The sequence below is a fragment of the Capra hircus genome, chromosome 13 (genome assembly GCF_001704415.2).
Source record: "Capra hircus breed San Clemente chromosome 13, ASM170441v1, whole genome shotgun sequence".
Classification (NCBI taxonomy): Eukaryota; Metazoa; Chordata; class Mammalia; order Artiodactyla; family Bovidae; genus Capra; species Capra hircus.
The window spans coordinates 19,471,769-19,498,394 of record NC_030820.1 but is presented as its reverse complement, the minus strand read 5'-3'; the positions used below and the strand labels follow the sequence as shown (position 1 = coordinate 19,498,394).

General features: G+C 41.5%; 1 long non-coding RNA gene across 1 annotated transcript; it reads left to right on the top strand.

The window, feature by feature from the left end:
* LOC108637363 lies at positions 204 to 18,575 on the top strand. The gene is made up of 3 exons (XR_001918969.1): positions 204 to 308; positions 7,109 to 7,219; positions 18,479 to 18,575. It is a non-coding gene; the product is annotated as an uncharacterized LOC108637363 (long non-coding RNA).

The following is a 26,626-nucleotide window of genomic DNA, read 5'->3' as shown; positions in this document are numbered from 1 at the left end:
AAAAAAATAAAGTCTGACACTGTTTCCACTGTTTCCCCATCTATTTCCCATGAAGGGATGGAACCCATTATGGTAATTTACTTATAAAAACTTTTTTCAAAATATGAGAAAGTATGCTGTATATTGTTACAAATTTGAAATCTAGAGAATTCTTAGTAAATCTGTTTTTCTATAAAGGAACTCAATATATTTCTTTTATGTAGCTCATGATGATGCTCCAGACAAAACTCCGGTGCTTCAGCATCAAGAATCAGTGTCAAAACTTCCAGTACAGGAACAGAAAACTTCCAAAGGAGGAAAACACATCAGTAAGTGTAACAATTATTATTATTGCTATTTTAGTCCCTAAGTCATGTCTGGCTTTTTTGTGAGCCCATGGACTGTAGCCCACCAGGCTCCTCTATCCATGGGATTTCCCAGGCAAGAATACTAAAGTGGGTTGCCATTTCCTTCTCCAGGGGATCTTCCCAACCCAGTGATTGAATCTGTGTCTCCTGCATTGGCAAGTGGATTCTTTACTGCTGAGCCACCTGGGAAGCCCATAAAATTACAGATGCCTTTAAATTTTAAAAAAAAATTCTCATTGTATCTTTTTTCTTTAGTTTAAGAATATATGTGTCAGCATTTAATTTATAGCAATTTTACACTTTAATCTAACTCTGAATAATATAAAACAACTTCAGAGGAAGAACCATTTAGCATTTGGTTGGAATTTCTTCTGAATAGACTATTTCATGGAGAGACTTCTGCATTCGATGTTCACCAAAGCCCAAAACTTGTATGCAGTCTTTGAAAGGGTGTCTGCTTTCAGCCAGCAAATACAAGATTAGGGATCTGAGAACCAGGTGGGCTCCTCTGATGTGTGGCCATGTTCTTTTGCCACAGACTCTAATAGGCATCAGAAAGATTACTGAGACCTGTAACTTAAAAGGCTGCAGATTTAATGAAAGGAAAAATGTTGCCTGTGTAGGCATTTGGAGGGCCTCCAGGGCATTCTGTTGTCAGGCCCTACTCAGCATGCAGGTCTTTTTGGTAACCTGGTCGCTGGGTGCTGTCATTAAGGTGACCCTGCAGGGGGATGTGTGAGTACCAGTGTCTGCTACCATATGTGAGTCTCACCAGTTACTGGGCATCCTTTGTATTGTTGGGACTGAGAGTCTGAGCATGACTAAAACTTGGCAATTATTAGCTCCTGAGAGGGACCTACTCTTCCTTCCCAGTTTATTCCCAGGAATTTCCCATGAATCACAGGTCTTATGCCTTGTCCATGATAATGTCCTAGACATAGTGCCACATGTGGGTCAAAATGGCATCTGGTTCTGGTTGGGTAGTACCCTTTCCTGTACCAAGTAGGAGACATTGATTATATGTGGAGGTGGGTGCTCCATCTGGGAGTTGGACTTCCTGCTCAACCTTCTGGAAGGACATTTGTTCAGTGTCTTAGTTGTGTCTGACTCTTTGCAACCCCATGAACTGCAGCATGCCAGGCTTCCCTGTCCTTTACTATCTCCCAGAGTTTGCTGAAACTCATGTCCATTGCGGAGAAGGCAATGGCAACCCACTCCAGTACTCTTGCCTGGAAAATCCCATGGACAGAGGAGCCTGATAGGCTGCAGTCCATGGGGTCACGAAGAGTCAGACATGACTGAGCGACTTCATTTTCACTTTTCACTTTCATGCATTGGAGAAGGAAGTGGCAACCCACTCCAGTATTCTTGCCTGGATAATCCCAAGGACAGAGGAGCCTACTTGGCTGCTGTCTATGGAGTCAAACAAAGTCAGACACGACTGAAGTGACTTAGCAGCAGCAGCAGCATGTCCATTGAGTCAGTGATGTCATCCAACCAACACATTAAACACATTCTTAGATATCCCCTTCTCCTCCTGCCACAATCTTCCCCAGCATCAGGGTCTTTTCCAATGAGTCAGCTCTTCACATCAGGTAGCCAGAGTATTGGAACTTCAGCTTCAGCATCAGTCCTTGCAATGATACTCAGGGTTGATTTCCTTTAGGATTGACTGGTTTGATCTCCTTGTTGTCCAAGGGATTCTCAAGAGTCTTCTCCAGCACCACATTTCAAAAGCATAATTTCTTTGTAGTTCAGCCTTCTTTATGGTCCAAATTCTCACATCCATCCATGACTAGTGGAAAAACCATAGCTTTGACTAGATGGACCCATAATTTCATCACTCCACTAGCTTTGCTCATAGTAATGCTTCCTAAGGCCCATTTGACTTCACATTTCAGGATGTCTGATTCTAGGTAAGTGACGAACCATCATGCTTATTTGGGTCACTGAGACCTTTTTTGTACATTTCTGTGTATTCTTGCCACCTCTTCTTAATCTCTTCTGCTTCTGTTAGGTCCTTGCCATTTCTCTCCTTTATTGTGCCCATGTTTACATGAGATGTTCCTTTGATATCTCCAATTTTCTTGAAAAGATTTCTAGTCTTTCCTATTCAATCGTTTTCCTCTATTTCTTTGCATTGTTTGTTTAAGAAGGTTTTCTTATCTCTCCTTGCTATTCTCTGGAACTCTGCATTTGTTTGAATATATCTTTCCCTTTCTCCTTTGCCTTTTATATCTTTTTTTTCTCAGCTCTTTATAATTCCTCCTCAGACAACCATTTTGCCTTCTTGATTTCTTTTCCTTTTTGCATAGTTTTGGTCACTGCCTCCTGTACGATGTTATGAATCTCTGTCCCTAGTTCTTCAAGCAGTCTTTCTATCATATTTAATCCCTTAATTCACTTCCACTGTATAATCATAAGAGATTTGATTTAGATCATATCTGAATGGCCTAGTGGTTTTCCCTACTTTCTTCAATTTAAGTCTGAATTTTGCAATAAGGATTTCATGATCTGAGCCACAGTTAGTCAACTCCAGGTCTTGTTTTTGCTGACTGTATAGAGCCTCTCCATCTTTGGCTGCAGAGAATATAATCAGTCTGATTTTGGTATTGACCATCTAGAGAAATCCATATGTAGAATCATCTCCTGTGTTGTTGGAAGAGGGTGTTTGCTATGACTAGTGGGTTCTCTTGGCAAAACTCTGTTAGCCTTTGCCCGGCTTCATTTTGTACTCCAAGGTCAAACTTGGCTGTTACTCCAGATTTCTCTTGACTTCCTTCTTTTTCATTCCAATTCCCTATGATGAAAAGGACATCTTTCTTTTGATGTTAGCTTAAAAGGTCTTGTAGGTCTTCATAGAACCATTCAGCTTTTCAGCATTAGGGGTTGGGGGCATAGACTTGGTTTACTGTGATGTTCAATGGTTTGCCTTGGAAAGAAATCAAGATCATTGTGTCGTTTTTTGAGATTGTACCTAAGTGCTGCATTTCAGACAAGAACATTAAAGGTGTAGTAAAACCTGTTCCAGAAAAGCCAAAGTGAACCCGATCATGTTGTAGACAGGGATGCTGAAAAGGGCATTTGTAATATGAATTGCTTTGTACCTATTTCCTTCAGGTGGGTCAAAAGCCTCTAGGGCAGTTACAGTGTCACTACATCAGGCCAATGTCCTGATCTGTACCACAGCATTAAGCTGCCTATAGTTAAGTCTGTAGGCAGGTAAGGCCGTATGCACCGGTTGTCTTAGTTGTTGAATGGAAAAGGAATCTCAGAGAGATGTTTGACTCACTTAAACTCATCAAACAGGGCAGGCATTACTTTTTGTCTTATTAGTAGTTGATCTGGAGACATGTCTGTAGACACTGGGAGTCTGGTAGGTTTACAGTCTTCCATGTGCCCCACTGAAATGATCCTGAGTGCAGCAGTGCTCATCATGGCTTGAGGCTGATGTGAATTGGAGATCACACAGAAAATACATCTGCACTAATGATTTATTCAGTTGTGAGGGCTATGAAATAGAGGTTTATAATGCCCAAAGTCACCTGCACCATGGACAGGCTTAATTAAGGGTCAAAAAGCATTACTTTTCATCATGGCATCCTCTCATCATGGTATCAGAGTTGTGGAGATAACAGTTATTGGTAAAGTAGAAGCCAAATGGCCCAATGGATAGGCTCCCCTCATTGCCACTTTGAATTCTGAGTTGGCTTATATCATCAGATGCTGCCGGGGACAAAAGGATATTAGTCTAATCCCTCATCTTGTTTATTTTGAAAAGCCAAGTGTTCTAGGTAAAAATAGAGTTCTCAGATTCATCTTAAGGTCCCTGTGGGTAGCAGAGGGACTAGCTGGTTATTAGTAATAAATGTCATCAATGTTTTGAGTCTCATGGGGCTGTGTTGGCCTCCATGGTTCACTTTATGGCACAAGGTGAGTGGTGGAGTCCATCCATCCCTTCTTTGAGCCTCCATTGCTGGGTAACTGGACACCATTTCCAGTGGTAGGGAGCTCACCATGAATGGACAGTTTTCAGAAAATAAATATCAGCCAGAAGAAGAAGGAAATTGTCTCAGGTGTTTTTCTTTTTTTCTGCACCTTCTTCCCTTGTCCTCCTTGGACACAGTGGCCCCTGTCAGGGAACTCAGAACCAGGGGTTCTGTTGAGACACAGCTAACAAGGTGTCAGTGTCCCGCACTAGATTAACAAGAGCAGCTCCTCCACAGTGGAGTCTGTATAGTCTCCTCTGTTGCTGGTCAAGTGAAGCTGAGAAGCCTGAGTTCTCTTTCATTAGACAGGAGTGTCAGAAATTCACCACATCTTGGAGTATCCATCAGTGTCATAGATAGGCTGACAGCAAATAGTAGTCACTAGGTACTGCTTAGCCAGCCATGTCTGCAGTGACTTTTGTGCGCTACTGGCACAGTGGTAAAGAATCCACCTCCCAACACAGGAAACTCAGGAGACATGCATTGTATCCATGGGCCAGGAAGATCCTTTGTAGTAGGAAATGGAAACCCACTCCATCAACCTTGCTTAGAAAATTCCATGGACAGAAAAGCCTAGTAGTCCATGGAATCCCAAAGAATCAGATGCAGCTAAGCACACACACAGTGTAAGTTGTTTTTGGTTTATATTTCCTGTATTTATTTTTTTATAATTTTATTTTAGTTTTGGATGTTTTGGGTCTTTACTGCTGTGGGGGCTTTTCTCTAGTTGTGATGAGTCGGGGCTACCCTCCAGTTGTAGTGTGAGGCCTTTGCGTTGTGGTAGCTTCTCTTGTTGAGGAGCATAGGCTGTAGGGCACACAGGTTTCAGTAGCTGCAGCACATGGGCTCTAGAATACAGGCCTAACAGTTGTAGTGTGTGGGCTTGGTTCCTCCAAGGCATGTGGGATCCTCCCAGATCAGGGATTGAACCACATCTCCTACATCCACAGGCAGGTTCTCTACCACCGAGCCACCAGGGAAGTCCCCTCCTTTGTTTCCTTTTTCATAGGTTACTGTCTTTTGTCATTTTTTAAAATTCCATTTCAATTTTTTTTTGAAAGATGGAACACTAGATAGTCTCTCTTTAAGGGTTTTTTTTGTTTTTTTTTTTGATCCTTTAAGAGTTAATTCCTAGAAATGCTTCCAAGTCAGTTTGTTGGGATCTTCATTCCTTTTATACCTGTTTATACAGGTATTTGTACAATTGTGTGCCACTTTATAGCCCATAGTCTGTATTTTCATAGTTTACATGTGTTACTCTAGCTACCAATCTCCTATGCTTTTATGTTTAAGTGATTTTGAGTTTTTTGTAATTATAAATATGCTATATGCATTACCTTGCACATATGTATTTTCTTTGTTTGGTCTATCAATATATATTCAGTTCAGTTCAGTTCAGTCGCTCAGTCGTGTCCGACTCTTTGTGACCCCATGAATCGCAGCACGCCAGGCCTCCCTGTTCATCGCCATCTCCCGGAGTTCACTCAGACTCATGTCCATCGAGTCCGTGATGTTATCCAGCCATCTCATCCTCGGTCGTCCCTTTCTCCTACTGTCCCCAATCCATCCCAGCATCAGAGTCTTTTCCACTGAGTCAACTCTTCACATGAGGTGGCCAAAGTACTGGAGTTTCAGCTTCAGCATCATTCCCTCCAAAGAAATCCCAGGGTTGATCTCCTTCAGAATGGACTGGTTGGATCTCCTTGCAGTCCAAGGGACTCTCAAGAGTCTTCTCCAACACCACAGTTCAAAAGCATCAATTCTTCGGCTCTCAGCCTTCTTCACAATCCAACTCTCACATCCATACATGACCACAAGAAAAACCATAGCCTTTACTAGACGGACCTTAGTCGGCAAAGTAATGTCCCTGCTTCTGAATATGCTATCTAGGTTGGTCATAACTTTTCTCCCAAGGAGTAAGTGTCTTTTAATTTCATGGCTGCAGTCACCATCTGCGGTAATTTTGGAGCCCCAAAAAATAAAGTCTGACCTTGTTTCCACTGTTTCCCCATCTATTTCCCATGAAGTGATGGGACCAGATGCCATAATCTTCGTTTTCTGAATGTTGAGCTTTAAGCCAACTTTTTCACTCTCCTCTTTCACTTTCATCAAGAGGCTTTTTAGCTCCTCTTCACTTTCTGCCATAAGGGTGGTGTCATCTGCATATCTGAGGTTATTGATATTTCTCCCGGCGATCTTGATTCCAGCTTGTGTTTCTTCCAGTCCAGCGTTTCTCATGATGTACTCTGCGTATAAGTTAAATAAGCAGGGTAACAATATACAGCCTTGACGCACTCCTTTTCCTATTTGCAACCAGTCTGTTGTTCCATGTCCAGTTCTAACTGTTGCTTCCTGACCTGCATACAGATATCAATATATATTAGGTGAAAACATTAATAAATATCTGAAGATGAGAGTCTACTATAAAATATATTTGAAGTCTAGAAATATTAATGATGTGGTAAAATACCTTCCTCACGTTCATTAAGACTCTTCATAGTTTTCACATAAGATCTCGCATTATAGTGATGTTCTTGTACCTTCATGACAACCCGCTCCAGTATTCTTGCCTGGAGAATCCCAGGGACAGAGATGCCTGGTGGGCTGCCATCTGTGGGGTCACACAGGGTCGGACATGACTGAAGCGACTTAGCAGCAGTAGCAGCAGCAGCAGCTGCTGTTCACGTGTTATAAATTTGAAATCGAGGAATTTCTCAGTAGATCTCTCTCTTTTTTTTTAATTTAGTGGGCTTAATTCTTCTCTCTATGCAGCTCAAGATGAAGTACTAGATGGAAATCCTATGTTTGAGCGTCAAGACGCCACGTCAAAATCAGAGATTCAAATGAAGAAACCAAGTTTTCACAAAGGGGAAACACTTACTAGTAAGTATAGTTAGATAGCATCGCCAACTCAATGGGCAGGAGTTTGAGCAAACTCTAGGTAATATTGGAGGACAGAGGACCCTGGTGTGCTACAGTCCATGGGGTTGCTAAGAGTTGGACACGAGTTAGAAACAGAAGAACAATAAAAGCTATAGAAAAGTTTTAATTATTATAAATTAAGCTCATTAGAAGATGTTTTTATTTGGTTTCATGATTATGTAACTTTGAGGTATATTTTATAGAAATAATACACTTTGACTAAACAGTGAATACCATGAGCTACTTAGAGAAAAAAGCAGAAATATTGATACCTTAGGTTGAAAATTCTATTCTTAAGATTATTTGGTGATGACCAGCAGATCAATGCCCCAAGGACAATCAATTCAGTTCAGTTCAGTCGCTCAGTAGTGTCCAACTCTTTGTGACCCCATGAATCACAGCACTCCAGGCCTCCCTGTCCATCACCAATTCCAAAAAGACAATAGCAGGTGAATAATTGTCTCTCTGGAATTTGTGTGCCTTTCAGCCAGCTTCAGGTAATTATGGGAACAGAAGCCCAATGGATGTTTCTACCCATGACAGGGCCCTTGTGCCATGGAAGGTCTTGGAGATCATGATCACCTCTGCACCAGTCAGCTAAATGACTCTAGAAATACAATATCCCTGCTCTCTACTTTGAGTTCTGACTTTCACACACATGCTCAGATAACCATTGATGATGTTGGAATATTGACCCAGTGCCTAATGTTGCTTATAGTTTAAACCTGGGAGGTTTGAATAAAAGTAATGGAGGCTTCTCTGACTCACGTCAGTTTCACTTGGAGCAGAGAGAGGAGCATTTGTATCAATATTAGTTACAAGTATCATCACAATTTGGACTTTAGTGTGTGCTGGGACCCATGGCCCACTACTTGGCTAGGAGCTTTTTGGTAAAACGCCTATTAATATTCTCTTTGAGGCCCCACTGGTTAGGAACTAGACCTAGAGATTTCTTTGGGAAAATCTTTAACCAGATCATCTAGGGGTGGGTGCCCATTAGCATTTTTAGGTCTGTTCAGTGGTCAATTAGTACTGTTTTGTTTGTAGCTTCTTTTCCTATGTCTTAAAATTTGTCAGTCAGGATCTGCATTGTGCTGTGAACTAATAGACATCATCTTATAAGCAGGTTTAATTGAGCTTAAAAACCTATAAAGTTGACCTGACGGAAACAAAATAGAAATCTGAGTCAGATCAGAAATATTTTTACTGTCCTTTCTCTACCCATGACTTTAGAGATCAGCAGTGTGGCTCATAGTGCCTTTAAGAACCTCTGTAGATGATGATCCAAGTGTGTTTTTCAAGGCAATGGAAATTCCAATGTAAGGGCTCTTCTGTTGCAGCCAGATGTGTACTCAACCAAGGAGGGGAAAAGGTCTCAGGTGTTCATGTCTCTGATCCCCCTTTTCTTCTGTCTCATTGGGCAAGAAGGGACTGACACATCATACAATGGGTTCTACAGTGACAAGCCCTACAATGTATCCTCTCCCTCACCTAGTTTAACAAAATGACTTCTTTTTCACAGAGGCAAACTACCGTAGTCAGCAAAGTCTCTCTGAGTAGCTAGGGAAAACAATCCTTAGGACTCTGCTTTCTTTTTCAATTAAAGTGTGAATCTCAACAACTCACTGCCTCATAGGCTATCTGTTGGTTCCAGGGCATGCTAGAGTGGTCAGTGCAATTCAGGGGTGCAATTCAGCACACAGGGCCTCCAAAGTTTCTGGACCCATCAGTAACTATAAAATTCCTTCTCTAGTTTTTCAGAGCCTGTGTATTGAGTCTCTCATCTGAGTCATTCAGCATCTTGTTAGGTGAATCAAAGGCTAAGGACAAAGACAGTTTTTCTCCTTCAGAACTGAAAAGCTTATGCAAGGAATTAGGCACAAATGATGGGATTAAGATGAGATATACAATGGACTGTTACTCAGCCATGAAAAGGAGTGCAGCACTGACATTTGCAGTTACATGATGGATTCCAGAGAGTATTTTATAGTGAGACAAATTAGAGAGAAAAGGACATATACTGTAGATATCACTTATATCTGTAATCTCAAAAATAATAAAAACGAATGTGTTTACAAAGTAGAAACAAAACTCACAGATATAGAACACTAACTTGTGGTTATCAAAAGGAGTACAAAAGATGGGAAGGACAGTTGTGGTGGGATGAACCGATACAAACTTCTGTGTATAAAGTAGATAAGCAGCAAGGATATACTATAGAGCACAAAGAATTATATCCATTATCTTGTAATAACCTATAATGGATTATAGTCTGAAAAAATAGTGAATCACTTTGCTGTGTACCTAAAACTAGCTCACCTGGTAAAGAATCCATTTGCAATGCAGGAGGTTCGATCCTTGGTTTGGGAAGATCCATTGGAAGAGGGGTAGGCTAACCACTCCAATATTCTTGGGCTTTTCCTTGGTGGCTCAGCTGGTAAAGAATCTGCCTGCAATGTGGTAGACCTGGGTTCAATCCCTGGGTTGGAAGATCCCATGGAGAACAGAACAGCTTACCCACTCCAGGATTCTGGTCTGGAAAATTCCATGGATTATACTCCATGGGGTCACAAAGAGTCAGACAGGACTGAGTGACTATCACAACATAGTATTATGGTACTAAATCAACTCTTGAGAAACTTATATGCAAGTCAGGAAGCAATTGGACATGGAACAACAGACTGGTTCCAAATAAGAAAAGGAGTATGTCAAGGCTGTATATTGTCACCCTGCTTATTTAATTTATATGCAGAGTACATGATGACAAACGCTGGACTGGATGAAGCATAAGCTGGAATCAAGATTGCCAGGAGAAATATCAATAACCTCAGATATGCAGATGACACCACCCTTATGGCAGGAAAAGAAGAAAAACTAAAGAGCCCCTTGATGGAAGTGAAAGAGGAAAGTGAAAAATTTGGCTTAAAGCTCAACATTCAGAAAACGAAGATCATGGCATCTGGTCCCATCACTTGATGGGAAATAGATGGGGAAACAGTAGAAACAGTGTCAGACTTTATTTTTCTGGGCTCCAAAATCACTGTAGATGATGGCTGCAGCCATGAAATTAAAAGACGCTTGCTCCTTGGAAGGAAAGTTACAGCCAGCTTAGCATACACAAAAGCAGAGACATCACTTTGCCAACAAAGGTCCTTCTAATCAAGGCTATGGCTTTTCCAGCAGTCATGTATGGATGTGAGAGTTGGACTATGAAGAACACTGAGCGCTGAAGAACTGATGCTTTTGAACTGTGGTGTTGGAGAAGACTCTTGAGAGTCCCTGGGACTGCAAGGAAGTCCAACCAGTCCATCCTAAAGGAGATCAGTCCTGAGTGTTCATTGGAAGGACTGATGTTGAAGCTGAAACCCCAATACTTTGGCCACCTAATGCGAAGAGCTGACTCATTTGAAATGACCCTGATGCTGGGAAAGATTGAAGGTGGGAGGAGAAGGAGAAGACAGAGGATGAGATGGTTGGCTGGCATCACTGACTCAAAGGACATGAGTTTGAGTAAACTCCAGGAGTTGGTGATGGACAGGGAGGCCTGGTGTACTGCAGTCCATCAGGTCGCAAAGAGTCAGACACGACTGAGCAACTGAACTGAACTGAAATCAACTCCAGTTTAATCAGACCTTTTGCAAACAGTGCAGTAGGTACTCTTGAGAGCCGCATGGTATCTCCTAATAGTTTATGAAGCTCTTTTGCCTCATTGGCAAAGTCCCCTTTCTGTATCTTGCAAGTAATCTAGTAGTAGCTCCCTCCCCATGGTGCTGTGCATGCTCACTGGTACTTCCCACCATGTTTCCTTCACAAAAGCACTGGGCTTCATTGACCACACTGCTCCTTGTGCTAACTTGGTAATGAGAGAAAGGAAATGCCAGTTTCTGAGTAGGTCTATTAAGATAATAACCAAACTCAAGGTTACAGTGAATCATTATTCACTTACCCTCAGAGTATAGGATGTAGATCAGACAGGGATCTACAGTCTGTCTGTAGATCCAGTTCCATTGTGTTCCCTTTCACACCATGGGAACCAGCTCCACTGTGGTCCCTTTCACACCACTGGAAGAACCCCTGCCAAGGGGCAGATACATCAGTGCAAACTGAGGTGAGGGGTGGTCTCCCAGCTGAAGGAACCCCAAACAAAAGGCTCCTACAATTTTATGGATCCCAGGGCTCAGGTACTTAGAGTTCTAAAGAGCGTCAGCATGATTATTCATTTGCTCCATCCTGTAATGCTTTACACATTGTTTCAGAATAACTTTGCACATACCACTAGGACAACAGCCAAGTTTGAAATTGATTTCATGACTTGACTATGGTCAGTTTTCCCCTACCTACCCCTGTCCCGTGTCCAGCTGTGAGGGTTTATATTAATTAGGGTAACCATGTGTTATTCCTTTTATTTTTCCTACAGCAGTTTTGTTTTATTATGTTTACTTTCTCTTTCCATTTCATATTCTTGTCCTTATTAGTTTAATTATATTTAGAAATATATAGAGTTGAGTCTTCTTCAAGGGTTAAATAGTACATAAAACAGTGCTTTTAGAGGTTTATCTTTCTTTCCTCAGTCTTCCTCTCCTTTTGTAGATATCCATGTACATTTGGTGATAGCTTTCCTGTGTTTTATCTATTTATTTTCCTCTCTCCTTGTTTTTCTCATTTCTTCTTATTCTTTACCCAAAGTTTCCATACTAGCTTTCCCCTTTTCAGTTTTTTCCCTAAGTTAACATTATATCCAGAAATCCCTCCATGTCAATATCTAGTGATGGGTTTCACTCAGATTATAGCATGGATACAGCTGTTTCTACACATTATTTACCATACATTATATATACCATTGTGTGTAATTATGGTTTATTTAATCTTCTTTGCTTTAAAATCTTATACACTTTCGAATATTTTGCACTCACAAGTATGATCTGTGTATCCATAAAGGAACTTAAGGAATCTCTTTTGTGTTCAGTTCAGTCACTCAGTCATGTCCAACTCTTTGCGACCCCATGAATCGCAGCACGCCAGGCCTCCCTGTCCATCACCAACTCCCGGAGTTCACTCAGACTCACATCCATAGAGTCCGTGATGCCATCCAGTCATCTCATCCTCTGTCGTCCCCTTCTCCTCCTGCCCCCAATCCCTTCCAGCATCAGAGTATTTTCCACTGAGTCAACTCTTCACATGAGGTGGCCAAAGTACTGGAGTTTCAGCTTTAGCATCATTCCTTCCAAAGAAATCCCAGGGTTGATCTCCTTCAGAATGGACTGGTTGGATCTCCTTGCAGTCCAAGGGACTCTCAAGAGTCTTCTCCAACACCACAGTTCAAAAGCATCAATTCTTCAGTGCTTAGCCTTCTTCACAATCCAACTCTCACATCCATACATGACCACAGGAAAAACCATAGCCTTGACTAGACAGACCTTTGTTGGCAAAGTAATGTCCCTGCTTTTGAATATGCTAACTAGGTTGGTCATAACTTTTCTTCCAAGGAGTAAACATCTTTTAATTTCATGGCTGCAGTCACCATCTGCAGTGATTTTGGAGCCCCCGCCCCCACAAAAAGTCTGACACTGTTTCCACAGTTTCCCCATCTATTTCCCATGAAGTGATGGGACCGGATGTCATGATCTTCATTTTCTGAATGTTGAGCTTTAAGTCAACTTTTTCACTCTCCTCTTTCACTTTCATCAAGAGGCTTTTTAGTTCCTCTTCACTTTCTGCCATAAGGGTGGTGTCATCTGCATATCTGAGGTTATTGATATTTCTCCCGGCAATCTTGATTCCAGCTTGTGCTTCTTCCAGCCCAGCATTTCTCATGATGTACTCTGCATATAAGTTAAATAAGCAGGGTGACAATATACAGCCTTGACGTACTCTTTTTCCTATTTGGAACCAGTCTATTGTTCCATGTCCAGTTCTAACTGTTGCTTCCTGACCTGCATATAGGTTTCTCAAGAGGCAAGTCAGGTGGTCTGGTATTCCCATCTCTCTCAGAATTTTCCACAGTTTATTGTGATCCGCACAGTCAAAGACTTTGGCATAGTCAATAAAGCAGAAATAGATGTTTTTCTGGAACTCTCTTGGTTTTTTCGATGATCCAGCAGATGTTGGCAACTTGATCTCTGGTTCTTCTGCCTTTTCTAAAACCAGCTTGAGCATCTGGAAGTTCACAGTTCATGTATTGCTGAAGCCTGGCATGGAGAATTTTGAGCATTACTTTACTAGCATGTGAGATTTGTGCAGTAGTTTGAGCATTCTTTGGCATCACTTTTCTTTGGGATTAGAATGAAAACTGACCTTTTCCAGTCCTGTGGCCACTGCTGAGTTTTCCAAATTTGCTGGCATATTGAGTGCAGCACTTTCACAGCATCATCTTTCAGGATTTGAAATAGCGCAACTGGAATTCCATCACCTCTACTAGCTTTGTTCGTAGTGAAGCTTGCTAAGGCCCACTTGACTTCACATTCCAGGATGTCTGGCTCTAGATGAGTGATCACATCATCATGATTATCCGGGTCGAGAAGATTTTTTTTTGTACACTTCTTCTGTGTATTCTTGCCACCTCTTCTTAATATCGTCTGCTTCTGTTAGGTCCATACTATTTCTGTCCTTTATTGAGCCCATCTTTGCATGAAATGTTCCCTTGGTATCTCTAATTTTCTTGAAGAGATCTCTAGTCTTTCCCATTCTGTTCTTTTCCTAGATTTCTTTGCATTGATCGCTGAAGAAGGCTTTCTTATCTCTCCTTGCTATTCTTTGGAACTCTGCATTCAGATGCTTATATCTTTCCTTTTCTCCTTTGCTTTTCACCTCTCTTCTTTTCACAGCTATTTGTAAGGCCTCCCCAGACAGCCATTTTGCTTTTTGCATTTCTTTTTCATGGGGATGGTCTTGATCCCTGTCTCCTGTACAACATCACGAACCTCATTCCATAGTTCATCAGGCATTCTGTCTATCAGATCTCTATGCCCTTAAATCTATTTCTCACTTCCACTGTATAATCATAAGGGATTTGATTTAGGTCATATTTGAATGGTCCAGCGGTTTTCCCTACTTCCTTCAACTTAAGTCTGAATTTGGTAATAAGGAGTTCATGATCTGAGCCACAGTCAGCTCCTGGTCTTGGTTTTGTTAACTGTATAGAGCTTCTCCATCTTTGGCTGCAAAGACTATAATTAGTCTGATTTTAGTGTTGACCATCTGGTGATGTCCATGTGTAGAGTCTTCTCTTGTGTTGTTGGAAGAGGGTGTTTGCTATGACCAGTGCATTTTCTTGGCAAAACTTTATTAGTCTTTGCCCTCTTTTGTGTAGCTTCTGATAGTGATGTGCCTGACCATACTCCTGTGCTTCAGCATCAAGATTCAGTGTCAAAACTCCCAGTGCAAGTACAGAAACAGATAACTCCCAGAGGAGGAAAGCACAGTAATAAGTACAACAGTTATAGATGCCTTTAAATTAAAAAAGTTAATCTCATTAGATTTTTCTGTTTAGTCAAGAATGTGTGTTTCAGCATATGCTTGCTTGTGCTTAAGTGTGTGCTCAGTCCCCACGGACTATAGCCCAACTGCCAGGCTCCTCTGTCCATGGAATTCTCCAGGCAGGAATAGTGGAGTAGGTAGCCATTTCCTACTCCTGGGGATCTTTCCAGCCCAAGGATTAAGCCCACATCTTTTATGCCTCCTGCACTGGCAGGCAGATTCTTTACCACTGTGCCACCTGGTTTGAGCATAAAATTCATAGTGTCACTTTGATCTAAATGTGAATGTAAAAGTCGCTCAGTCAAGTCCAACTCTTTGCAACCCCAGGGACTATACAATTCAAATAATTATCCAGGCCAGAATCCTGGAGTGGATAGCCTTTCCCTTCTCCAGGGGATCTTCCCAATCCAGGGATTGAACCCAGGTCTCCTGCATTGCAGGCAGACTGATTACAGGCAGGCTACAAGGATAGTGATCTAAATGTGAATAATAGCCAGGTAGCACTAGTGGGAAAGAATCAACCTGCTAATGCAGGAGAGACCTGGGTTCAATCCCTGGGTCGGGAAGATCCCTTAGAGTAAGAAATGGAAACCCACTCCAGTATTCTGGCCTGGGAAATCCTGTGGACAGAGGAGCCTGGTGGCTACAGTCCATGGGTTCGCAAAGAGTCAGACATGACTGAAGCGACTTAACGTGCATGCACATGAATAATATAAAACAACTAGAGAACAGGAACCATTTAACATTTGGTTGGTATTCAGTAAGGTGTCTGTCTACAATGCAGGAGACCCAGGTTCAATCCCTGGGTTGGGAAGATCTCCTGGAGAAGGAAATGGCAACCCACTCCAGTATTCTTGCCTGGAAAATCCCTTGGACAGAGGAACCTGGTAGGCTACAGTCCATGGGGTCGCAAAGAGTCAGACACAGCTAAGCAACTTCACTTTCACTTTCTTTCTTTATTGTTATAAGACTCCACTGTAGAAAGACTTTGCACTCAGTGTCCACCAAGGCCCGGTAACTACTTTGTAGTTTTTCCAATGGATTCTACACTTTTAGTCAGCAGTAGGAGATTGGGGTCCAAAAGCCAGGTGGGCACCTCTGATGTGTGGCTGTTATTTTGCCACAGGGTCCAATAGGCATCAGAAAGGTTGATGAGACCTATAACTTAACAAGGCATTGGATTCAGGAGGGCAAGCAAGAGGGTTTCCTGTGTAGCCAGTTGGAGGACCTCCAGGGCCTCCTATAATCAGACCCCACTCAGCATACAGGTCTTTTTGGTAATCTGATTGCTGGGTGCTGTCATCAGGATGGCCATGTAGGGGGATGTGTGAGTACCAGTGTCTCACCAGTTCCACCAGTCACGGGCATCTTTTGTATTGTTGGGGCTGAGAGCCTGAGCATGACTAAAACTTAGCAATTATTGCCTCTGAAGAGATACCCACTGTTGCTTCCCAGTTTATTCCCGGGAATTTCCTGAGTCATGGGTCCTTTTGCCTTGTCCATAGTAATGTCCTAGACACGTTGCTACATGTGGATCAAAATGGCATCCAGTCCTGGTTGGGTAGTACCCTTGCCTGGACCAAGTAGGAGACATTCTTTATTACAGGTGAAAGGCTAGTGCTCCATCTGGGAATGCGACTTGCAGCTCATGGCCTTGTGGAAGGACATTAAAGGAGTATTGAAATGTATTACGGAAAAGGCAGACAGATCCTGATCATCTGTGTGGACGGGGATGCCTAAATGGGCATTTACAATATGAATTCCTTCATACCTGTTTCCCTTAGCTTGAGCAAGAGCCTCTATGGCAGTTACAATGTCAGTTAAGGCCAGTGTCCTGATCTGTACCATAGCGTTACGCTGTAGTAAGTGGTCCTGTAGTCCAGTCCATGCATGCAAGGCCAATTGTATAGGTTTACTTAGTTACTGAAGGAGAGAGAATCTCACAGAGATGTTTGGTTCACTTAAACTCATCAAACATGGCAGACATTCCTCTTTCTCTTCTTAATAGTTGTTCTGAATAGAAGTCTATAGGCACTGGGAGTCTGGTAGGTTTGCAGTCTTCCATGTGCCCCACTGAAATGATCCTGAGTGCAGTAGCGCTCATCACGGCTTGGGGTTGATGTGAGTTGGAGTTCACATAGGAAATACATCTGCGCTAATGATGTATTCAGTAGTGGGAGCTATGAAATAGAGGTTTATAATGTCCAAAGAAACCCGCACTATGGTCAGGTGTAAGTAAGGGTCAAAAAGCATTACTGTGTTCCTCTAATCCTGGTGTAGAGTTGTGGAGATAACAGTCATTGGTAAAGTAGAAGCCAAATGGCCTAAGGTATGCAATCTTTCCCCACTGCCACTTTGAACTCTGAGTTGGCATACATCATCAGATTCCACTAGGGATATAAGGATGATGGTCTCATCCCTAATCATGTTTATTTTGAAAAGTCAAGTATTCTAGGTAAAAATAGGCAGAGCTGTGGAATTCATCTTAGGATCACTGCCAGCAGGGGAGAGCAGAGGGAGCACATTATTAGTACTAAGTATCATCATTATTAGTACTAAGTATCATCACTGTTTTGATTCTTGTGAGGCTGTTTTGGCCTCCATGGTTCACTTTCTGGCACAAGATGAGTGGTGGAGAGTCCATCCATCCCTTTCTTGAGCCTCCATTTCTGGGTAACTAGACAGTGTTTCCAGTGGTAGGGAGTTCGCCATGCCTGGACAGAAGTTTTCAGAAACTAAGTGTCAGCCAGGAGAGGAAGGAGATTGTCTCAGGTGTTTGTGTCTTTTCTTCCGCATCCCCTCCCTTGTCCTCCTTGGACGCAGTGGCCCCTGTCAGGGAACTCAGAACCAGGGGTTCTGTTGAGACACAACCAGCAAGGTGCCGGTGTCCCGCACCAAGTTAGCAAGAGCAGCTCCTCCACAGTGGAGTCTATATAGTCTCCTCTGTTGCTGGTCAAGTGGAACTGAGAAGCCTGGATTTTTTTCTTTAGACATGATTCTCAAAACCTCAGTATATCATGGAGTATCCATCAGTGTCAGACATAAGCTGAGAGCAAACAGCAGTCACTGGGCACAACTCAGTCAGCCATGTCTGCAGTGACTAATTGACCCACTGTATTAGTTTTTGATTTTTATTTCCTATATTTCCTTTTGAAAAGATGAATACCTTTATCACTTTTTTCAAGTTCCTTTTCTTCATCTCTTCCTTCCTCCTGCCTTCCTGCCTGCCTGCCTGTAGCATACTATGTATTCTCTGTGAGGTTGTTTCTTGCCCGTTAAGAGTTAAATCCTAGAAATGCTTCTGAGTCAGTTTGTTGGGTCTTCTTCATTCCTTTTATACCTGTTTGTACAGCTGTGTGTGCCACATTATATCCCATAGTCTGTATTTTCTTAGTTTACAGGCATTACTTTAGCCTACCAGTCTCCTATGCTTTTATATTTAAGTGGTTTTGACTATTTAGCTGTTAATGAATAATTTGTACATGTATATTTTCATTTTTTGGTGTTTCAATATGTATTACCTGAAAATATTTGGAAAACTCAGAAAATGAGAGACTAATATAAAACATATTAGAAGTGTAAGAATATTAATGATGTGCTAAAACACCTTCCATGCACCCTTGTTAACATTCTTCCCACAGTTTTCTTGTACAACCTGGCATTTGGTGATGTTCTTATAACTTCATAAACATGAAGTTTTTTGTGAAGTTTTTTTATTCAGTGGGTCAAATTCTCTTTATGCAGCTCAGGATGAAGTACCAGATAGATATCGTATTCTTGATCATCAAGACTCAGTGTCAAAATCAGAGATTCAAGTGAAGAAACCAAGCTTGCACGAATGGGAAGGACTTACTGGTAAGTATAAAAACTATGGAAAACCTTAAATTATTTTATATTAAGCTCAGTAGAAGATGATTTTATTTTGGTTCATGTTATATATTTTTGAACATGTATTTTATAGAAATGTTATACTTTGATGAAAGTATGACTACCATGAGATATCTAGAGAAAAGAAAGCAGAAATATTGTTAAACTTTGATTGGAATTTCTGTTCTTAAGATTATTTTGTGAGAAGATGAATGCCCCAAGGCCCAGTAGTAGGTGAATAAGTGTCTTTCCAAAGTAGAGTGCCTTTTAGTCAGCTACAGGTAATTATGGATACAGAAGCCCAACAGATGCTTCTATGCATGGCAGGAGCATTTTGCCATAGATTCCTTTGCCAAAGCAGTATTTCTGAGATCTGTAAATCAAGCATCTGATAGGTTCTGCAGGCCCTGTTGGAGGGCCTTTAGGCCCTTAGCTGTGTCCTCACTAAAAGGAAGCAGCTTTTCTGGTAACCCCAGAGATCAGAGTCATTAAGAGCTCCACATGGGGAAATGAGAATGCAAGTGGTCAAAGAGTCCCACCATTTTCTGGGCCTGTTTTATTTGTTGGAGTTGAATAGTTGGCAGTCCTATCCTCTGGAATGAGGAGTCATACCCCTTAGAGATCATGCCCAGGAGTTTCACTAGGGTACCAGGTAATTAACTGAGTATACTAATGGCTCAGCCAAGAGCCACTGGTGGTTCCACAGGGCGTTTAGTCCTTACTAGTCCTCTCTGTGGGAGCAGGTGCTTCAAAGTCATGACCTGTGCACTGATTACTGATACCTGAGCAATTTGATGGCCATATGAAGGACATTAGTGCTCATGTAGCTAGAGTTATGAAACAGTTTACCACAATTACTCATTTGCTCAATCCTGTAATGCTTCTCAAATGGTTTCAGAATAGCTTTGAACATACCACTTGATAAACAAACCAAATTTTAAAAAGATTTCATGACTTGCTGTTATTCTCCTTCCCATTCTCATCTCAATCCCATGTCCAAGAGTGAGGGTTTATATTAAATACTATATTGAGAAGTTACCATTTCTATTTTGCCTTCAATTGTTTCATTTCATAAGTTTGCTTTCTCTTTACGTTTGATCTTCTTACCCTCACTGGTTTAATTATGTTTTGAAATACATAGAACATGAACCTATTTCCAAAAGTTAAAAAGCATATGAAGAGCTATGCTTAGAAGCTTATTATTCCTTCCTCAGTCTTCCCTCTCATCTTGTTGGTAACCATATACATTGTTTTGTGATAGGTTTCCTGTGTTTCCTGTATTTTTTCTCTCCATCCTTGTTTTTTCTCATTTCTTTTTTCTTATCCATACTAGTTTTCCTTTTTTTTAGTTTTTTTAAAACTTAACATTATTCCTGACGATCCCTTTAAGAAATCCCTTTAAATCAGTATGTAGAGATTCATTTCACTCAGATTATAGCACTGTGTAGAGCTGTACCACAGTATTTACCATAATTCATATTATTCCATAGTGGATAGCATGTACCCTAGTTTATTGAACTAATCTTCTTTGCTTTAAAATGTATATGGTTTTGAATATTTTTCACTTACAAATATGTTGTATTTAATAACTATGTACATACTCATTTGTATTTTTAGTTCTAAGAATTTTTATTAGTCTGAAGTATAAACAGGACTTCCTAGGAGGTGCAGGGGTAAATAATCCACTTGCCAGTGCAGAAGACATAAGAGACACAGGTTCAAGCTCTGAGTCAAGAAGATCTCCTGGATTTGGAAATGGCTACCTACTCCAGTATCCTTGTCTGAAAATTCCATGGACAGAGGAGCCTGGCAGGCTACAGTCCATGGGGTCCCAAAGAGTTGAACACAGCTAAGCAACTGGATATACACACAAAGTATAAATAACCTAGGAAAAATAGAGACTTTATATATGGATGTTTCTACGTATGCATATTACGTTGTTACAGCCTCTTTAAAGTATATTCATTAAAAATGTTCTCACAATTTCTAGTCACATGTTATTTATGGTAATTTACTTATGTGTGCTCAGTCTCTTCAGCTGTGTCTGACTCTGCGATCCTATGGACTGTAGCCTGCCAGATTCCTCCACCCATGGAATTTCCCAGACAAGAATACTGGAGTAGGGTGCCATTTCCTTCTCTGGGGGATCTTCCTCACCCAGGGATCAAACCAGCATCTCCTGTATCACAGGCACATTCTTTTCCACTGAGTCACTGGCGAAGTCCCAAAGTGAAAGTAAAAGTCACTCAGTCGTGTCCAACTCTTTGTGACCCGATGGTCTCCAGGTCAGAATACTGGAGTGGGTAGCCATTCCTTTTTCCAGGGGATCTTCCCAACCTAGGGATTGAACCCAGTTCTCCCAAATTGCAGCCAGATTCTTTACCAGCTAAGCCACCAGGGAAGCACAAGATTACTTGAGTGGGTAGCCTATCCCTTCTCCGATGGAACTTCCCAACCCAGGAATCAAACTGGGGTCTTCTGCATTGCAGGAGAATTTTTACCAGCTGAGCTGCCAGGGAAACCCAATTTACTTAACTTTATCAAAATGAGAGAAAAATTCACAGTATACTTATTGTAAGTATGAAACCAAGAGATTTTATTGTAGATCTGGTCATAGCAAACAGCCTCTTCTAAAAATACAAGAGAAGACTCTAAACATGGACATCACCAGATGGTCAACACCAAAATCAGATTCATTATATTCTTTGCAGCCAAACATGGAGAAGCTCTATACAGTCAGCAAAAACAAGACCGGGAGCTGACTGTGGCTCAGATCATGAACTCCTTATTGTCAAATTCAGACTTAAATTGAAGAAAGTAGAGAAAACCAGTAGACCATTCAAATATGACCTAAATCAAATCCCTTATGATTATACGGTAGAAGTGAAAAATAGATTTAAGGGACTAGATATGATAGAGTGCCTGATGAACTATGGACGTAGGTTCGTGATATTGTACAGCAGACAGGGATCAAGACCATCCCCAAGAAAAAGAAATGCAAAGAAGCAAAATGGCTGTCTGGGGAGGCCTTACAAATAGCTGTGAAAAGAAGAGAAGCCAAAAGCAATGGAGAAAAGGAAAAATATAAGCATCTGAATGCAGAGTTCCAAAGAATGGCAAGGAGAGAAAGCCTTCCTCAGTGATCAGTGCAAAGAAATAGAGGAAAACAACAGGATGGGAAAGACTAGAGATCTATTCAAGAAAATTAGAGATACCAAGGGAACATTTCATGTAAATATGGGATCAACAAAGGACAGAAATGGTATGGACCTAACAGAAGCAGAAGATATTAAGAAGAGGTGGCAAGAATACACAGAAGAACTGTACAAAAAAGATCTTCATGACCCAGATAATCACAATGGTGTGCTCACTCACCTAAAGCCAGACATCTTGGAATGTGAAGTCAACTGGGCCTTAGAAAGCATCACTACGAACAAAGCTAATGGAGGTGATGGAATTCCAGTTGAGGTATTTCAAATCCTGAAAGATGATGCTGTGAAAGTGCTGCACTCATTATGCCAGCAAATTTGGAAAACTCAGCAGTGGCCACAGGACAGGAAAAGGTCAGTTTTCATTCCAATCCCAAAGAAAGGCAATCCCTAAGAATGCTCAAACTACCACACAATTGCACTCATCTCACACACTAGTAAAGTAATGCTCAAAATTCTCCAAGCCAGGCATCAGCAATACGTGAACTGTGAACTTCCAGATGGTCAAGCTCATTTTAGAAAAGGCAGAGGAACCAGATATCAAATTGCCAACATCCACTGGATCATTGAAAAAGCAAGAGAGTTCCAGAAAAACATCAATTTCTTCTTTATTGACTATGCCAAAGCCATTGACTGTGTGGATCACAACAGACTGTGGAAAGTACTTCAAGAGATGGGAATACCAGACCACCTGATCTGCCTGTTGAGAAATCTATATGCAGATCAGGAAGCAACAGTTAGAACTGGACATGGAACAACAGACTGGTTCCAAATAGGAAAAGGAGTATGTCAACGCTGTATATTGTCTCCCTGCTTATTTAACTTATATGCAGAGTACATCATGAGAAGTGCTGGGCTTGATGCAGCACAAGCTGGAATCAAGATTGCTGGGAGGAAATATCAATAACCTCAGATATGCAGATGACATCACCCTTATGGCAGAAAGTGAAGAAAAACTAAAGAACCTCTTGATGGAAGTGAGAGAGTGCCGGGAGCCGGTGTGAGGAATCCCGCCCATGGCAAAGGTCATGAGGAAGGAAGCCCGACAAAACACAAAGGTGTGATCTGGCTTCAGGGGTTCCCCCTAAGTTTTCCTGAACATCTACCCCCAAAAACCAGAGTCTGCCTGCTTTATTACAGTGCTTTTCACTCTTCTGACATTCTCTGGAAAAAAGTTAATTGAGGGCTTCAGTCTCCTGCATCAGCTCAAACCCCTTTGATGGCTCTCTAACTTGCCTGACAGGTTCCCCCGGACTTTTTGCAGCTTGTGAATTGCTTACAGCCCCGCAACCTCGAGAGGCACAAAGCTTAAAGCATCTTAAAGATACAGAGCCTTTTCTAAAGAGCTAAAAATTATATTGGTGACAGGTTTTCACTGTTGACTCAATGACTGCTGCCAGGCCTCCATATTCTTTATCTTTTAGGCACCTGGGAGGATATCAATCAATGTAATTGGAATGCAGAAATAGGGATATAGTAGTTTTAATGTTAGCAACACTAGACTTTTGAGTTAATTACTTTTCTCTTTATAAATCACTGTACTCCTTTTCATTGTTATAAATTGTTGTATCTTTGCTATGTAAGAATGTAACTTTATTTAGTGCTTTCTGAGAGTGGCACCAGACTTTGGGAAGAACAACATTTTTAAGACAAATAAATCTTCTGGTTGACAAACCTTATCAGAAAAGGGCTGTAAAATGTTATTTGGCCTTCTGGCCAGAAGATGATGTAAATCACCTAAGATTTATGTATACAACTAGGTATGCAGAGAGAAAGCCTGGTCTTGATAAGAGTCAGGGCTGCTGACACTGCATAATTTTATATTATCCATTGATCTCTATGTACAAAAAAAGGTATAAAAGGCCATTCTGGACAATAGAGGATGGGCCAGTCACTGGACTGGTTTCCTCCGTGTCTTTACTCTATCTTCTGGCTTAATTCCCATCTGGGGCGCGGAGGCTCGCCATGTCTACTTACTTGCCCTGGCTTCTAAGATCCACGAGAGAGGGAGCCCAAGGCGGGGCACCCCCCACTATTCAAGAGGATGCTGGTGGCCTAACGTATATGGTGCAGGTTCCTTGTCTTGGAATTTTATTGGTTCTCCATGTAAACCAAGTTATTCAGCCTCTTTTGTCCACTAAATTTTCCTACTACACTATTTCTTCCTAATCTCTCTTTATATTTCTAATTAAATAAATAAGTTTTTCCTCACCTACGCCGTCTTCCCTTTGAATTGTCTGGATCCACTGGGGCAGGACCCCAGCAAAAGAGGAGAGTGAAAAAGTTGGCTTAAAGTTCAACATTCAGAAAACAGAGATCATGGCATCTGGTCCCATCACTTCATGTCAAATAGATGGGGAAACAGTGACAGACTTTATTTTGGGGGACTCCAAAATCACTGCAGATGATGATTACAGCCATGAAATTAAAAGACACTTGCTCCTTGGAAGAAAAGTTATGACCAACCTAGTTAACATATTAAAAAGCAGAGACATCACTTTGCCAACAAAGGTCCATCTAGTCAAGCCTATGGTTTTTCCAGTAGTCATGTATGGATGTGAGATTTGGACTACAAAGAAAGCTGAGTGCTGAAGAATTGATGCTTTTGAACTGTGGTGTTGAAGAAGACTCTTGAGAGTCCCTGGGACTGCAAGGAGGTCCAACCAGTCCATCCTAAAGGAGATCAGTCCTGAGTGTTCATTGGAAGGACTGGTGTTGAAGCTGAAACCCCGATACTTTGGCCACCTGATGCGAAGAGCTGATTTATTGGGAAAGACCCTGATGCTGGGAAAGATTGAAGACGGGAGGAGAAGGAGATGACAGAGGATGAGATGGCTGGATGGCATCACCAACTCAATGGAGATAAGTTTGGGTAAACTCCGGGAGTTGGTGATAGACAGGGAGGCCTGGCATGCTGCAGTCCATGGGGTTGCAAAGAGTCAGACACGACTGAGTGACTGAACTGAATTGATGTGTCTATGAAGGAATTTAATGAATCTATTTTGTGCAGCTCCTGATGATGTGCCTGACAATACTCCTGTGATTCAGCATCAAGATTCAGTGTCAAAACTCCCAATGCAAGTACAGAAACAGATATCTTCCGGAGAAGGAAAACACAGTAGTAAGTACAAGAGTTATAGATGCCTTTAAATTTTTTTTTAAATTAATCTTACCTGATCTTTTTTCTTTAGTTCATGTATATGTGTTTGTGCACATATGGCAATTTTGCACTTCAAATGTGAATAATATAAAAAATTAGAGAACTGGAACCATTTAACATTTGGCTGACATGTCTTGTTATAAGGCCGCATTGTAGAAACACTTCTTGCTTGGTGACCACCAAGGCCCAGTAACTGCTCAGTAGTCTTTCAAAGAGATTCTAAACTTTCACCCACCAATGAGAGATTAGGGGTCCATAAGCTGGGTGGGTACCTTAGATGTGTGGCTCTATTCTTTTGCCACAGGCTCCAATAGGCATCAGAAAGACCTGTAACTTAAAAGGCAGTGGATTCAAGGGGTCAAGGAAAAGGTTTTCCTGTGTAGCCATTTAAAGGGTCTCCAGGCCCTAGTTAGCATACAGGTCTTTTTGATAACCTGATTGCTAGGTGCTGTCATCAAGATGGCCATGTAGGGAGATGTGTGAGTACCAGTGTCTGAACAGTCCCACCAGTCATTGGGGATCCTTTGTATTTGTAAGGGCTGAGAGCCTGAGTGTCACTAAAACTCGGGCAGTTATTGCCTCCAGAGAGAGTCCTACCCTCCCTTCCCAGTCAGGAACTTCCCATAAGTCTTGGGTCCTTCTTTCTTGTCCCAGTAATATCCTAGACATGTTGCTACATATGGGTCAAAATGGCATCCAGTGCTGGTTGGGTAGTACCCTTGTCTCGACCAACTAGGAGACATTCCTTACTCTTCGGAAGGCTAGTCCTCCGTATGGGAGTGAGATTTCCTGGTCATGGCCTTGTGGAAGGACATTAAAGGAGTATTGAAAAGTATTACACAAAAGGCAAACAGATCCTGATCATCTCTGTGGACAGGGATGCTGAAAAGGGCATTTGCAATAAGAATTGATTCAGACCTATTTTTTTGAACTTGGGCAAGAGCCTCTATGACAGTCACAGTGTCATCAGGTAATGGTGTTTCCAGGCATCATTGTACTATACTGTTGAGTGACTGAGGATTGAGTTTCCAAGTACCCAAGGCCTTTTGGGAAGCTCAGGTAATGAACCTGGGCTTCCTAAGCACAGCAATAGTGGCAGTTTTCTTGTTGTTTTTGTTTGTTTTTAATTGCTGAGCCTGTTAATGTTCTATTTGAGGGACAAAACTTCTAGCTAGTAGTTTGGTAGGTTTGCTATCTTCCATATGTCCCACTAAAATTTTCTTAACTACAGTAATTTTGTTTATGGCTTGAATTAGACTCTGTCAGATATGGGTATCAGTAATATGTCTCTAATAAAAATCCATTCAGTAGTAATGCCACAATAATGATATGTTATATCTGTAGTCAAGCTTGGTAGGGGTCTTGGTGGTGGTGGCTTCCGATAGGAAATCAGAGCCTTATCCATTTCTCCTCATTCTCAACGCAGGGATTTGGGGGGTCATAGTCAGCTGTGCATCATTATCCCAAAAGTCCAAAATATGCAGTTCTTCCCCATTGTACTTTGAACTTTGACCCTTTCGCAGGACCACATTTCCTCACTTTGGGCATAGGACATTTCATAGTCTTGTTTTTTTTTTAAATCAAAAATGTTTAGGTAAAAATTTGTAGGACTCTATGATTCATTTTAGAATATCCTGGGAGAAGAAGGAACAGTGC